Source organism: Vulpes lagopus, chromosome 4 (assembly GCF_018345385.1).
Source record: "Vulpes lagopus strain Blue_001 chromosome 4, ASM1834538v1, whole genome shotgun sequence".
Classification (NCBI taxonomy): Eukaryota; Metazoa; Chordata; class Mammalia; order Carnivora; family Canidae; genus Vulpes; species Vulpes lagopus.
In genome coordinates this window covers 20,949,480-20,965,060 of record NC_054827.1, presented here as the reverse complement: position 1 = coordinate 20,965,060, position 15,581 = coordinate 20,949,480, and the positions used below count along the sequence as shown (strand labels likewise).

At 36.6% G+C, this 15,581-nt stretch overlaps 1 pseudogene; it reads left to right on the top strand.

Moving 5' to 3' along the window:
- LOC121489717 overlaps positions 1–15,581 on the top strand; it is a 94,980-nt pseudogene that overhangs the window by 41,194 nt on the left and 38,205 nt on the right.

The following is a 15,581-nucleotide window of genomic DNA, read 5'->3' as shown; positions in this document are numbered from 1 at the left end:
AAATGAATCTGCTTAATTTTGTTTAACCAGGTCTCTGCACAGTGTATTTGATCATCTTTCCCTTGTGACATCAGCATCTCTTATAATTAGCATTTGATTTTAAAAATCCTTTGGTAAATGTTGCCACAGTGAAACCAAAAAGAACCCATATTCCAAAATGCTGCTCACTTCATCTGCTAAAATTTCTATTCAAATGCAAATGTCAACCAGAAGATTTCCTATAGGAACCCCTTGTCAGCCATTAACCCCACACTAAAACGGAGTCTGTCCACTAGCAGAGAGCCTTGAGTACAGAGAGAATGGATCCTAGGGGAAGATCCTGGGAGGAGACTTCAGGAGGAGATGGTGGGAGAGAAGATTGTGAGGGAGACTCTAACCCTCTAGGGGACAAGAACTTGGGAGAAACCTAAGAAGAACAGTTATCACCAGTGAAGGAAGCTTGCACACATTTTCCTCCTCAACCAGCTATTAATGGATTGATTACACAATAATTTTTTAACTTCTTCCAATTTAGTGCACACAAGTGAAAAGACATTCGGATTCTCAGTGGTTGGATTATTGATTTGTTTGAGTTAAGATTTTATTATAGCTACTTCCATGTTGGAGACACAAAATCACCTACTTATCCATGTTACCTCACCAAGAAGAAAGTTAAAAGGGCATGTAGAGGCCACCAATGCTCTTATTAATAGCTATGGCACTAATACCAATAACAAATCCTTGAAACCACCTGCTCTCCAGCTGGCTGTTCATACACAGGATTTCATGTAATGCTTTTAACAACATCACAAAGATTTAACATGAAAAGATATTGAGATACAGAGAAGTCAAGTAACTTGGTCAAGTTCATGGTAGTTAGTGGAGTAATTAGAATCTAACCTACCAATGACCCCAAATTACATTGGCTTTCTGTTATTCCAGGTTCCCATCCTGTTTATCTTTAACTAGCAAGAAATGAAAAGGAAAACTATCATGGCTCTACTTCCAGATAGCATCTACCTGACTCTGCACTGTCATTTGCTACCTGGTTGGTTGGTTGCATACCACACAGCTTAGAAATAGGGCATATCCTTGAGGAGAAGTCACTGTAAAAGAAGAAAAGGAGAGGATCATGCTGGAGTAAAGGTCTAATAAATCACCATGGTGTCCCTTTCTTGATGCTTCAGAAATAAATCACAGCATATTTATTTATCTAAATGGTTATAACAGGAGGGAAAAAGAAAATAAGTAATCTATCTCCTTAAAACTGTGTAAGCAGCAAGCAACCTTGGGATATGTTTGAGTTTAGACCTACCACCTATGTACAAAAGGCGTTAGACAGAATTAATGTCAGATTCTGGGCAGCCCAGGTGGCTGAAGGTGGTTTAGCGCCACCTTCAGCCCAGGGCCTGATCCTGGAGACCTGGGATCGAGTCCCATGTCAGGCTCCCTGCATGGAGCCTGCTTCTCCCTCTGTCTGTGTCTCTGCCTCTCTCTCTGTGTGTTGCTCATAAATAAATAAATAAAATATTTTTTTAAAAAAAGAATTAATGTCAGATTCTTCATTTTCCTCTTTTGTAAATTGCAATTTACGCATATCTGCTTAATTTTGAGCCCCCTTACAAAACTTGACAGTATATTACACAGGGCAATTCAATTACATTGAACATAGAACAAAAATCTCGGTAAGTGATAAATATATAGGTGCTCATGGAAAATTAGAGTAAGTTAGTTACTACAGTGAGTCAAGATTGTATCAAAGGAAAAATAACAAATGGAAATATTTTGATTTATACAGAACTGATGATTAATCAGAGAAAATAGATTAGTTTCTATTTAAGGATAAACTTTTCACTTGAACTAAATTTCAAGGAGGGATGAATATTTTAAATAGGTCCCTTATATAAAAGGTTTCTTAGCAAATTAATTAAGAGTTTCCACTAGGAATGAAGCCTAGAGCATAGCAGATTCCAAATTCTTTGTCCTTAATAGGTTCTAGAATGCTAGTCATGCATTGATTACCAAAGGATATTTTGGGTAACATTTGGAAAGCAAAGTAATAAACAGCTCTGGTCAATTCTCTTCTAAAGACCCTCTGAGAATAATTTCAACCCGAGCCATTTATTGGCTTTAATAATGAGAAAAGTGAGCTGGGAAATACCAGATGTTAATGAAAACCTGTTTAAAGCTCTGTCTTGAATGGGAGGTTGATCAGTTTATTCAAGTCTAATTTAGACTAAAGGCATGTTATTTAATAACTATCCAATATGCTTCCCTCCAAAATGCACTATAGGAATATTCTGAACAACCTGCTCATTTTCTAAAATTATACCTGTTTATGGATAGCTTTTTGATAGCTTTTCCCAAGCCTCCATGATTTCAGGGGGAACAGGTATTATATAGGAAATTTTACAGATCCTGAGCTATTTTTGTTGGTAGTGATTTGAAGGAAGTTGAATGATACTGAATAATCACAATGATGTTTTAAATTTCTGTAGTATCAACTAAATAAAGGTAGCTTTTCATGTATTAACTCATCTGGTATTTATAATTTAAATATACTCTGAACTGTTGTTCGGCATTTTGAAATGTGTCCCCCCTTTTTTTATTATCAAAGTTGAGATTTTGAGATTACCAAGTGGTTGATTACTTGTATCTATGTCTTCTACAAATACTTATTGGACCCTATGCTAAGTTCTAAAAATAAAAAATTAAACAAGACAGAATTTTAATAGGACAGGCAAAAACGAATTTCAAAAGAAATTATTTCATAATGATTGTGATAAGTGCTCTCAGCAAAGAAATACAGGGAATTATATTCATGATTAGCAGGGGGATTTGACCCAATCTTGTAGATTAAGGAAGACATCCCCAAGGAGGTAATATTTTACATGAGCTCAGAAAGACAAGTAGGAATTAAGAAGTGTGAAGACTATTCTAAGTAGATGAGATAGCAAGTCTAAAAACCTTAAGACAGGATAAAATAGTCCAAATTCCATAAACCAAGAATTTATTGAAAGCAAGTATGGCTGGAGTAAAACAGTGTGTGTAGAAGGGTCTGATGGGTTAGAGGTTGTAGCATAATGAAAATGAGAAAAGTAGTGACCAAACCATGCAAAAACATACTATAGATTTCCATCCATGTCATAACAGCAACAAATGCTTTTTAAGCACTTTCTATGTGCCCACTAGGGTTCAAGTACTTCACATGCTTTAAACTTCACAATAATCTCATGAAGTAGATATTGATATCCTTATTTTACCAGTTGAACAAGGAGAGTGTGTAGAGAATTTTAGGTCACTTGTCCAATATCACCTAGCTAAAAGATGGGCAAGTTGAGATATGATCCAGTTGGTCTTGCTCCAGAGCTTTCTTCCCTAACTCTATGCTGGGCATTGAAAGACCAACACAGGCTTTGAGCAGGGAATACCCACCTACCCACCCTTGCACTGGGGTTTATGGGTTCCTGTGAGTGAACAGTAGTTAAATTCAAGTGTTGAACAAATCCCTATAGTAGTGCTTAGATATCTTATATACGTATACACACACATTATCTTATTAGTATGAATCTTTAAAGAAGCAACTCAAATACCAAGATCAAGAGGACATAGATGTAAAGTTTACATAAAAATAAACTGTGACAAAGCAATTTTAGTTAAGGTGGTATGTTGATAGGCATAGATTGGTGGAGAATATCCCCCACCTTATAGGTAAGGGAACTGATGTTAAGAAAGGATGAAGTACTGCTGCCAAGCACACCTACCAGTGATGAAGTCTGACTCCTCTGGATGTCTGCTTTTATATGATGTTGTCTAGGCAGAAGAAAGAGCCTTTGGAGAAATATAAAAGAAGGAAATACAAAGTACTGTATATAGTAAATAGGAGAAAACAATTGTACACTTATCCCATAAACTAAAGGAAATTGAGTAAACACAATGTTATAATATTTAATTTTCTTTTTTAGTAAAAATACGCTTAAAATATCTTTCACAGAATTATTGTTATTGTGCCTAACTGCAATCCTGCTCTTATAAATGTACCTTTTGGTTTTTATATTTCCCTAATATATGCAAGAATTAGAAAATTATTAGAGATTGTTAGGAAAGTAAATTGAAAACTAAATAAATTAATTGAGTTGGTAAATGCACTGAGTTCCCAGTGCTTGTTTTAACTTTTTTCTTTTTTGTTGAAGTAACTAATTATTTGAGAGTCTCAAGAAAAATTGTGTAGTTATCCAAATGTTTTTTGTTTTCTACCATGACTCATATTATTAAAGGAAAGTGCAATCAGTCTTGAATTGTGACTTTTGGGCCAATATGCTAATAAAGACAGGAAGTAGTTGGCTACTGCTAGACTGGGCCAACAACATTCAGTGTTAAGATATTACTTCTTGAGTGTATATGTGTGCATGCAATTTATTTTCTACCTGAGCTCCTGATGTGTAGAGTACCCAAGCTGACATCTCTGCTTTGGACTTGACAAATCCCAATTTTGGTCACAAGTTCTGATATCTCATGGTTATGAACCCTATGAATAAAATCAATTAAAGGATATACAATTGGCCCTTTTGAATTATTGTTCATTTTGGCCAACCTCCTTTTCTTTCATTAGTCCTAGGCATAAAGCCAACATGAGATTTATTTCTCACTTATGGCCTCTCTTTTCTAGATTGTCTTTCTATTATTTATGGACAGTAAAACTATTGCCTGGGCAAATGTTGAATTCCTCTTAAACCCTTATTCACCTAGAATAACAGATGATCAAGTTATCTGACGTCTTCGGCACACATTTCATATGAGATTACGATACAACTGACTTGTGTTAAAATAACTTTTGAGATTCCAGATGGAGCTGCTCTTGCCAGGGCTTTATGTCAGCAAACTGAAACTCAGATAATGTTCATGTCCCTGTAAACACTCCATTTGACTAAAAATGTAGTATATCCAGTCTGCCATCCCCAAACATGCAGCCAGCGCTGGGCCTTCTTACCTCAACAAAGTTGACTATGTGGTCCCAAACCATCAGAAGTTTTCTATTTTTGTCTTTTTTCTTCTTTATTCTTAATCCTACAAAAGTTTCCTGCCTTCTGCCCCATTTTGCAGTTCTCCACAGGAGACTGTCGACTTAGCGAAGGGTTAAAGTTTATGTGTATCATCTAAATTGTTTGCTTTAATTGTTTTTTAACAGTTTTGGGCAACAAAGAATGGGACTCCAAGCTGACTGCTAACAGCCTGAGCATGAGACAAATCCACTGAATGTTCTGAATTCACTCTTCCTCTCCTCATTACTGAGAGCCAGGTAAGTCACTCTCAGATTGGAGCTCTGTTCCCTCCCATGCAGCTCTCTGAAAGAAACAATCTTTATGATTAAATAAAGGTTATATATTTTTATATCAAAATGGTTTTGGGGCCCTGGAGGGGTTTCAGAGTTTTTTAAAAATTCCAGAATGTTTCTGAAGTCCTAGGGGCACCTGGTGGCTCAGTTGGTTAAACATTCGTTTCTTGGTTTCCACTCAGGTCATGATCTTAGGGTTGTGGGATTGAGCCCTGTGTTGGGCTCCATGTTCAGCAGGGAGTTTGCTTAAGATTCCCTCCCTCTTCCCCTCCCTCACCCTGATCTCGATATCTCTCTCTCTCTCTCTCTCTCTCTCTCTCTCTCTCTCGTGCTCACGCTCTCTCTCTCTCAAAAAAGAAAAGAAAATATTTTTAAAAAGGAAGTTTCCGGGATCCGAGAAATATTCCAGTATAGTTATATTTGGGAGTCCACATTGTCTGGTAGCTGTTAGAGGACTCACAAAACCTTGGGACAAGTCCATAGCATAAGCTGTTTCAGGGGATGTTGATGGGGAGCTCAGAAGAATAAACTGAGACAAGAAATTCAGACTGTTTCGACCATCAATACCTAAAGGGGCACAAGTGACACTATTAAAAGCCATCAAGGCATCTGCCACTATAAAGACATCTTGTGAAAAGAATAATAGATTTCTTGCTAATGGGAATCTGGGAAGTCAAAGCCATAAAATTGGTGGGCAGGGGTTACGCACTTAAAAGCTGTTGGAGCACTTACTACCTAATCTAAGATTTCCATGCTAGGTTAAGTTGTCAAGGAATAGGTGAACTTGACACCTTATTACCCTCCAACCTCAAGAAAACTTCCATACAACAAGGTGGACACACCATCCCTGATCCAATGGCACATCCTTTTTAGGTATTAATTTGTTTCCAAGGGATGGAAGTCTCAGCTAAAGAAATGGGATCCTAGAAGTTTCAAAGAATGAGGGTGGACCATTTGGCACACCTGCTTATTTTATGTCTAAGAAAGTGGTCCTGGAAGCTGCAGATATCTACAAAAATGGTAAAGTCTTACTAAGACAACTAGAATTACAATGGCCATTATGGGGAACATTACAATTAGGCAGGATTGTTCAGTTAAGAAGGGTACTTGAAAGCAAGGTTTCCCAAATCAAACTAACAGAATGGGATACCTATTTTAACGAGCATGCAGAAGGCTCCAAAAGGATTCAAGATTCCAGAATAGCTTCATTGAGAGATTCATTGCAGAACACTAATGAAAAATTAAAGACCCAAGAGGTACCTAAAACAAAAGACTGTTAAGACTGGTGTAGTGTCCGCTCTTTTTCTCTATCTTCCTTTACCTGAGTTTTCAGTCTGCAAGTCCTCTGTCTGAATTGCCTTTATGTTCTGAAGAGACCACAAGACTGCAAAAAAAAAAAAAAAAAAAAAAAAAAAAAAAGCCCACCAGGTTAATGGCCTTACTGCAAAAGCTCCAAGGTCAGAGACCTAAAACACCTGGGTCTTCCCCTTTGCACCCTTCTAGGGGTCTAGCCTCAGAACACTGGCCCAGAAAGCAGTGTCTCCCTGGTGATCAACTGGAACACTGGAAAAAAAGATTTTTTTTTTTTGTTTTGTCAAATTCTTTCACACCCACTCAAAAGTTCCCATATCTAGCCTTGATGGAGCCCCCACCCTGCCCCACCCCAAAGGGCCCCTTCCAGGGTTGATGGGATTCTGAGGGATTCTCTGGTAAACTATTATCAGTTAGACAAGGAAAAACTAAAATTAAAGTTGATGGAAAACCTTACCAAATTCTGATAGATAACAAAGCTATATTTTCTACTTTAAACCCCACTTGCTCTGGAGGCTATAGATGGGAAGATGGGATCTTAAGAAAATTGTCAGAAGACAGCAAAGGATGAGAGTTCTTAGAACTCTCTATAGTGCTTGGTCAAGAAGGGGAGATAAAATTTCTTTCCAGATTCCTTTCTAAATTCGGAGTTTTGTAAATATGATTTTGGGGTGCCCATTGGTTGCCAATCCTTTTTCTCCCAGGGACAGATATTGCCTTTTATGTTTCTTTCATTTTGTGTCCTCAGACTTGGGTTGGCTTTCTGCCTGCCTGGGACATGTAGATTGTTGGTTCTTGCATATGCAAGCAGCTCACTATTGGGCTGTGGGCCAAAATGTATGGCCAGGCAGAAATGTAGGTTGCATTCCATCTGTGACATAGGGTCCTAGTGACTTGTTCCAGGTTGTAGGGAATTGTCTGAGTCCTTTCTTTTGGCTCTCTTGGGAGTGGCTCTGCATCTTGGGAGGGTAGTATCTTCTGGGGTTGTCTAATACTGCCAGAATTGTTTACTATTTGTCCTAGCTGAAGCTTGGTAAGATATTTGAAATCATTTCTTTTTAAATTTTTAGATAGTTTTATGGTCAGAAGTTAGCCAAATTGGAAGCCGATATTCAGGGCCTGATAGAAACTTTTCTTTTTAGGCCTACTTCTCTAAGTTAAATGAAACCATGTACCCAGTATATGTGTGGAAGGAACATTCCAGAGACAATAGCTCTAAGTCTAGAACATAGGAATCTTTTGATTTCTATCTTAGTTGAAGATCTTCTCCCTAACATAAAGTAGAAAAGTGGGTGAGTGCCTGGGTGGCTCAGTAGGTTAAGTGTCTGCCTCTTGATTTCCACCCAGGTCATGAGATGGAGCCCCATGTTGGGTTGCACACTCAGCTTGAGATTCTTTCCCCCTCTGTTTCTCCCCATGCCCCTCCCCCCTACTCGCTTTCTGTGTGTGTGTGTGTGTGTGTGTGTGTAAAATAAATGAATAAATAATAAATAAAATATTTTAAAAAAGAAGCAAACTGAAGATAATGTCATTGGATGGATGGGTCATATCATAAAGGTTGCAATCCAATTCTTTGAGGAATTGAAAACAACTGTCCTACAAATGAAGACAACTCACATGACTTATTTTACAAGTTGAGTCTTTATAAAAACAGAAAAAGAAATCCCACCTATCCTTTTTACAAATCCAAAAACCACCCTTATTCATCTCAAAATCCTGGTAAGGCATTATATGCCAGATAAGTTTGTACCCTCTCCTGGATGTTTCAAATATTATGTTTTGAGACTTGTTTTAATCCTACAGTGAATGTTGCCACTGTTGTTTTAGTAGGCCATAAACACAGTTTGGTTCCAATCACATATTCAAATCAGTCATTTGTGAGTTGTTATTTCAATGTCATTTCTGTTTTCAAAGTCTCTGAAGTGTTTTTAGGATCTGTCCTATGTATTGGCCATTCTAGATGTAAGCGACAGTCTATTGCTTATTAAAACTCTCAGCATCTTTGGTGGATTGTTTGAGATTAAATCCATGCTTGTGTAGTTCTGGGCTGAGCATAGGGTTTCATAGACAACTTTATTGTGTCACTTTTGTCAGCTTCATGATCTTCCTGGCACTTTATTCCCTGTAGATCCTGCTTTTTAGTGCTTTGGCCCAAAAGCTGGAGCTTTATTTACTTTCCTCTGCTATGTGCTTCCTTCAACTGTACTCACCTCTGAAACCAACAAGAAAAGGACAGGAAAAAAAAAGAAAAACAGTTTTGTTTTTACCATTTTGGACCACAGCTTCTTGCAATAGAGAGGAAGCTTCTTCTTCAGAATTTTAGATGATTGCATGACCTTGCTGCCCGCTGTCTCTGCCAGAGGAGCCCTTTCCTACTCCAAAAATCTAAAATGAGAGGGTTTCTCTGGTAGCTTCTGTTCATGCAAAAGGCTACTTGTCAGTTCTGGATGCCTTGATTCCAGGCCAGTGTATACAATTGGTGGGAATATTGTAAATTCACAGCTATCTCAGTGATACTTTGATTCTGGTCTTCTTCCCCAATCCATCTGTTACTTTTAACTTTTAAAAGTTCTCCACTAACTGCTCCATGCCTTCTGCCTTATTTTTGAAGCTACGTTCACTAAGAGAGACACAGGATGAGAGTGTGCTTATCCCATGTTACTCAGAACTGGTGGTCCCTCATTAGCATTTTAAAAGTTCTAAGATATCCTGCAAGAGACCACTTTAACATATTTTAACCCATAGTTTCTCAAACATAAATCCTCAGAGCCCAATTTTCACCTAATGCTTACTAACAGCTTACACAATCATGATTCCTCAGGAATACATCTTCAAAATACTGTCCTAAATCAAACGAATAATTTTTAAAAATCCTTGAACTATTGGTAGTTTTTGTTTACTTAAATGCTAAGAAAATAAATACATGGAGATCATGTGATATTATCAACCTATTTTGTCAGGTCTCTGCTTAGGAAAATAATGCCTTCAAATAAAAGGCCATATTTAAGCATCCCAACAGTGCATGCAGACTTGTTTATGGTCCACTTAATATTATCCTAATATTCTAAACTCAGAATAGATTTAGAATTATCAATCACTTAATTTAGCTCTCTATGTTGATTCTACAGACTTAATACACAACCTCCATTTGACCTATGTGATATATAGTGTTATATGAATCTTACTAATATAGAAACTGCTGTGCTCTAAATTTTGGTGTCTCCCCAAAATTCATGTTGATATTCTAACCCCCAGTGTGATGATATATAGGAAGTGGAACCTTGGGAGGTGATTAGGTCATGAAAGTGAATTCGTTATGAATGAGATTTGTGCCATTACAATGGAGACCCCCAAAAAATTGCTTGGACCTTCTACCACCTAAAGTTACAGTGATAAGACAGTCATCACTGACATTAAGTTCATTGATGTCCTGACCTTGGACTTCCACCTCTCTAGAACTGTGAGAAATAAATTTCTGTTGGTATAAGCCACCCAATTTGTAGTACTTTCTGAAAGACTAAGACAGATTTAATGACAAATTTAATATTAGATCTAAGGAAAGCAGAGCTATCAGATGCATCCTTGTTAGTGGATCCACCCACAAGCATGAGGACAGGGGATCCTCCAATTTTAGAACTCTACAAACCAGAGGGGCCTGTCAAAAGACCCTAACATTTTGTTCCCTTTTATGATGCCACACATACAAAGACAAATGAATAGACATAATTTAACTGAATAACCTCTTTCTATGTATAGCACATGAATTATTGAATGACTTCTCTTGACCTAGACACCTAAAATATTGTTCACCTTCTTTTGACTAACCCTACAAACATCTGCAGTAGTGATTCTTTTCTTATTGACCTCTCCAAAAAAGTCACAATTTGACTTGGGCCAATTTGTGATTATCAGCTATCAATCCAGAAATGGTGACATAAAGCTTTGCTTTATATAATATTATTACACAATAAAGCATGAAACAGAATTCCTCTCTTTTGGCAACTAAGCATCTGTTAATAACAGATGGGCTCACCCAGATACAGTGTATAAGGCAATAATAAATAGCAAGTGTTTTCTCCATGTTGTTGGTAGCATTTGGTAGTTTTTTGGATGTTCTGATTTTCTGAGCACTTTTATAGGAGGAATTCTACTTTTGTTTAATACCTGAAATTTTTTATTTTTGCCTACATTTTGTTTGTGTTGTTGTCTCTTTTGTCCTTCTCCTTGGAATTCTAACTATGCTAAACATATAATGTGCATTTGTACTTGCATGGTGTGTGTGTATATGTGAGAGTAGCATTTCTTCTGCATGAAGTGCTTTATTAAACCTATTCAAATCAGAGTGGTATGTATTGCTATAGCAAAAGAACTGTTTACACAGGAAAGCTTCCTCATTGATGGGCAATAGATCTTATCATTTCTTTATTTCTACCTAAACATAGCGGAAATCAGAAGAGGAGATAAAGCACACGAGACTTTTCACAACATTCTACATCAAGTATTGCAGTATGATTGGAAAATACTCTCAGTGTGATGATATTAAATCTTTGGAGTTAAGCACACCTATATTCATATCTAGTCTGGTACGAATTTATAATAGTTTTAGATAACAGAACTTTCCTTGAAAAGTTATTGAGATATTAAAGATAATATATGTAAAGCATTTGTTAGCATTAATAATCCATTGATATAAAATATCTCAATAAGAAGGAAAGTACCTGATACAGAGTATGATCTTAGTAGTTTATATTAATCCCTTTTATTTATTTATTTTTTTAAAGACTTTATTATTTCAGAAAGAGAGAAAGAACACAAGTAGGAGGCAGCAGGAGAGAGAATTGCAAGCAAACTCCCTGCTGAATGTGGAGCCCCAAGCAGGGCTCAAAGCCTAGGACCCTGAGATCATGACCTGAGCCAAAGTTAGACACTTAACTGACTGAATCACCCAGGCACCCTAAGTGCTTTTAATATCTCTCTTTAACATGTGTCTAAACTGAGATTCAAAGTATATGAAATTTTGATTGTCAAAGGCATTTTTATTACATCTTGGGCTTGCTATGAGTTCATGGATCTTTTTATCAATATTTTCTTTAAAAATGTAATTTATACTAAACCCCTTTTGCTTTTTTCCTCTAATTGTGTTTTGATTGATATCAAATTATTTTTGAAAATAAAATGAAATACTGGTTGAGGTATTTCGTCAAATATTTTGTTTTATCTCTTAAGAAATATTCTGTATGAAGCATAAATTTCCCTTTAATATGAATTTTAAGCAATCAGTTATATTCATTCATATTTTCTTGTCTTCCCTCTTTAAGATCTCATTATATTGACCAAAAAAGTAATTTGAACGTAAGAAGGCTCTGAGGTCTGGAATAAAAACTGCATTCCATTGTCAGTGATTAAAATGATAACTTTCCAGGCTTCTATATTCTAATAAGTAAGAGAGTAGAATCAGATATTTTGTTAAATAATTCTCAGAAGGAAATATGAAATCATGCTATCTGTCCTCAAGGCTTATAAATACAGAATATCTTACATTATATTCAAGTAGGAAAAATTAATTCTGTAATTAAGGAAACCATGTAGAATTTTTTAATCCAAATTTCCTTTTTATTCAAGCATAATAGATTTGCCTAGTCTCAACTATGTACCACACACTATACTACGTGACCTAAGAGACATAATGAATAATATCTACCATCTGCCTTTAAAAGGTTTATCACTTAGTATAGAAGGGAAAGTATACTAGTGAGTGTCTTGGTTAGGGAGGAGAGTTGAGCAGCGTGGGAATGGTAGTTTCTGATCTCTGCGGTGCTTTTTTTAAATCTGTATGTGATACCTCCACTAAGATTCAAATATGTTCACTACAATGAAGATGCTACTGAGTCATCCCTATCTCAGCCAATGAGAATCTTTACCATGAATCACTATTCTGGATAGGATATCGCAAGTGCTGAGTTTGTTAATGTTAGAAAGAAAAAGTGGGGATGAAAACAAGAATGGTACAGTTAAGTAGAAACAAAGATAGAACATATCTGATTTACTATATAGTTTACTATTTTCTTGTATTTGTTCTCAAGGCAGTAGAATTACCTGTTCCTGTTAGTATTCAGTATCTCTTGTTTAAGAGACTAGGTAATTGACTTTGACTTTTCCATTTACCCTTTCAGAGCAGATGCTCCCCCTAGTTTACCTGTTAGTACATCTCTACTTTATGTCTTGATCTTAATTAGGAGGTGACTTTTTCAAAGGAGGCAATCACTTTTAATTTCAGAAGTTAGGAAGAATAAGGAAAGGCTTCACATAGAAGGGTGATTTTTAAGTTTCAACAACTAAAACAGAATAAAATGTAGTAGGCAGAGAAAATAGTATAAAAATAATTGTTTTTGAAAAATAAATGGAGTATTCAGGGTTTGATATTGTAATGTGAGTGGAGATTACACACAAAAAATAAAGAAGTTATGGGGCATCGGTTTGGAAGGAGAGATTGTAATCACACTTTGGGTTGATATATAATTTAATAATATGGGTCATATATATATAATTTAATATATTAGGCAATAGAGGGCCATTTTGCATTGGAGAATCTGATGATTAAATCTGTGATTAGGGAAGTTTGGTGTGGCAGTAACTTGTAGAAAATTGAGATGGATGATACATAAATTATATTATGAAGAAATAAGAATATTTGAGACAACCTGGAAAGTGGCATGCAAGGTTCCAACTAGAAGAACTAATAATCGACAAACAAAAAAGGCAGAAAAGGAAAAAGCCAGAGGTAAAGATGAAAGTATTTTGAATCTATATGTATAGCTGCTTGTTGGTGAAATGACAAGGAAGTGTGCATAACAGCAAACAACACAACTATTTCTTTGACAGTTTTCCCTAAGACTGATGCTATCATAAATTCAAATTTCAACATCAGGAGAGAGAATTGGTTTTGGAGAAATAGAATGAGTTCATTTTTATATTTCTTAAGTTTAAGATAGTAGTAAAAAATCCAGAGGAATATAAAAGCAGACCTGACAGCTAGAATGCAAAATAAGTGCTCTGTGGAGAGCAAGTGTGGAAAGGGAAGACCTCGAGGTGAACAGATTGTGAACGGAGAGGAGGGGAGATGATGACGATGGTGATGACGGTGGTGATAACAGTAAATACTTAAGGAAAGCTAATAAATAGAATGTGGAAAACCAAGAAGAGCAAGCATAAAAGAGAAAAAGCTACAAATAAATTGGAGAAATAGGTTAATGCTCCAGAAACAAGGGAAGCTCAGAAAGGAAGGCAGAAGTGGTCACCACAGATAAAGGAGGGGGAAAGTGGAATCCAATGATGAATAGGAAGTCAAAAAATATGTGGGCTAACAATTTCAGTGACAAGAAGTAGAAAGGTGATAACGAAGTGTAGGCACCAAGTGTAAACTACTTTGTAAAATGAGTGGCAAGGAAAAAAAGAGATAAAGAATGAGAACTTGAGTGAGAGATAATTTTAAGAGAGTAGAGATCTAAATATTTGCATTTGGGGCAGCCTGGGTGGCTCAGTCAGATAAGTATCAAACTCTTGATTTGGGCTCAGGTCATGATCTCAGGGTCATGAGATTGATCCCTGTGTCAGCTCTGCTGTCAGTGTGAAGTCTGCTTGTCCCTCTCCCTCTGCTTCTTTTCTCTCTCTCTCTCCAGCATAAATAAATAAAATATTTTTTAAAAATACTTGTGTTTGCAGGAAGAGGGTGGCAAAACACACACAAGAAGAAATATACACTTAGGAAAGCTCCACAAGAGTGACTCACAAAACAAATTACTAAGAGCAAATAAGGATTGGAAATAATGATTTAGAAGTGGTCAAAAGGGAAGCATGGCAGAGAGTAGAAGGATTTGCAGGAAGATATGTAAAGGTATAAGCATTCAGAAAAAATATCACCATGGTTACAGAAAAATAGAAGCAGTTCCATGGATTGAAAGTGAGAGACTAGATCATTGAGATAGAGCTTAAAAATAGTGGGACACATTTGTGGGAGGTGACTGTGGTTGGTAGGATTAACAATGAATCAATAAGGGGGTGGGATCCCTGGGTGGATCAGCAGTTTAGTGCCTGCCTTTGGCCCAGGGTATGATCCTGGAGTCCCAGGATTGAGTCCCACATCAGGCTCCCTGCATGGAGCCTGCTTCTCCCTCCTCCTGTGTGTCTATCATAAATAAATAAATAAATAAATAAATCTTTAAAAAAATCAATAAGGGGTAATTAAGAACCTTCCAGAGATTGAAAAGAGCCCACACCTCAAATCCTTTAGTCACGTTTAGATAGTGAGCATTTGTAGAGGATGCTTAAGATGCTGTGGTGAGTTATGGTAGCTATCCACTACATAGCATTTGCTAAAGGTGTAATCAAGTCATCATTGCGAGAAGGTAAATGGCACACAAGCATCTGCATGGGAGTCTGTTAACAGATGGAGGGCTAAGGAGATCATACAACATACCATAATTTCAAATTTGCCAAATCATGAACTCCTTCTAGAGAAAGAAGGCTGGTAGTGGCAATGATCATGACATATTGCACCATTTGCTTTGCCGGATGCGTCTGGTCAGTGTCAATATAAGTGGTTTATAGTGTCTCTGGATGTGTTTTCTGCTAAAATGAAAGGAGAGGGTGCAATATTTTGACAAGTGTCCATTTATTTTCATCCCTGTGTCTCTCGGGTCCTATAAGTTTGGCTTGCCAAACATTTTTGCTAATATGAGTTCAGTTAAATTATGTCATCTTCTTATCCTGTTCTCTTTACAAACAGGATGATATAGAAGTCCCATCTTACTTAATATTTTTTACTCACTTTTCTTTAAAAATGTAGCAAGGAACCCTAAAACTATTTTCCCCATATAAAGAAAAGTTATTTTGCACTCTGTAAGCCTTAAATTTGATCAGAGTTTCTTCTGGTGGACATTCAGGAACTCTTAATGCT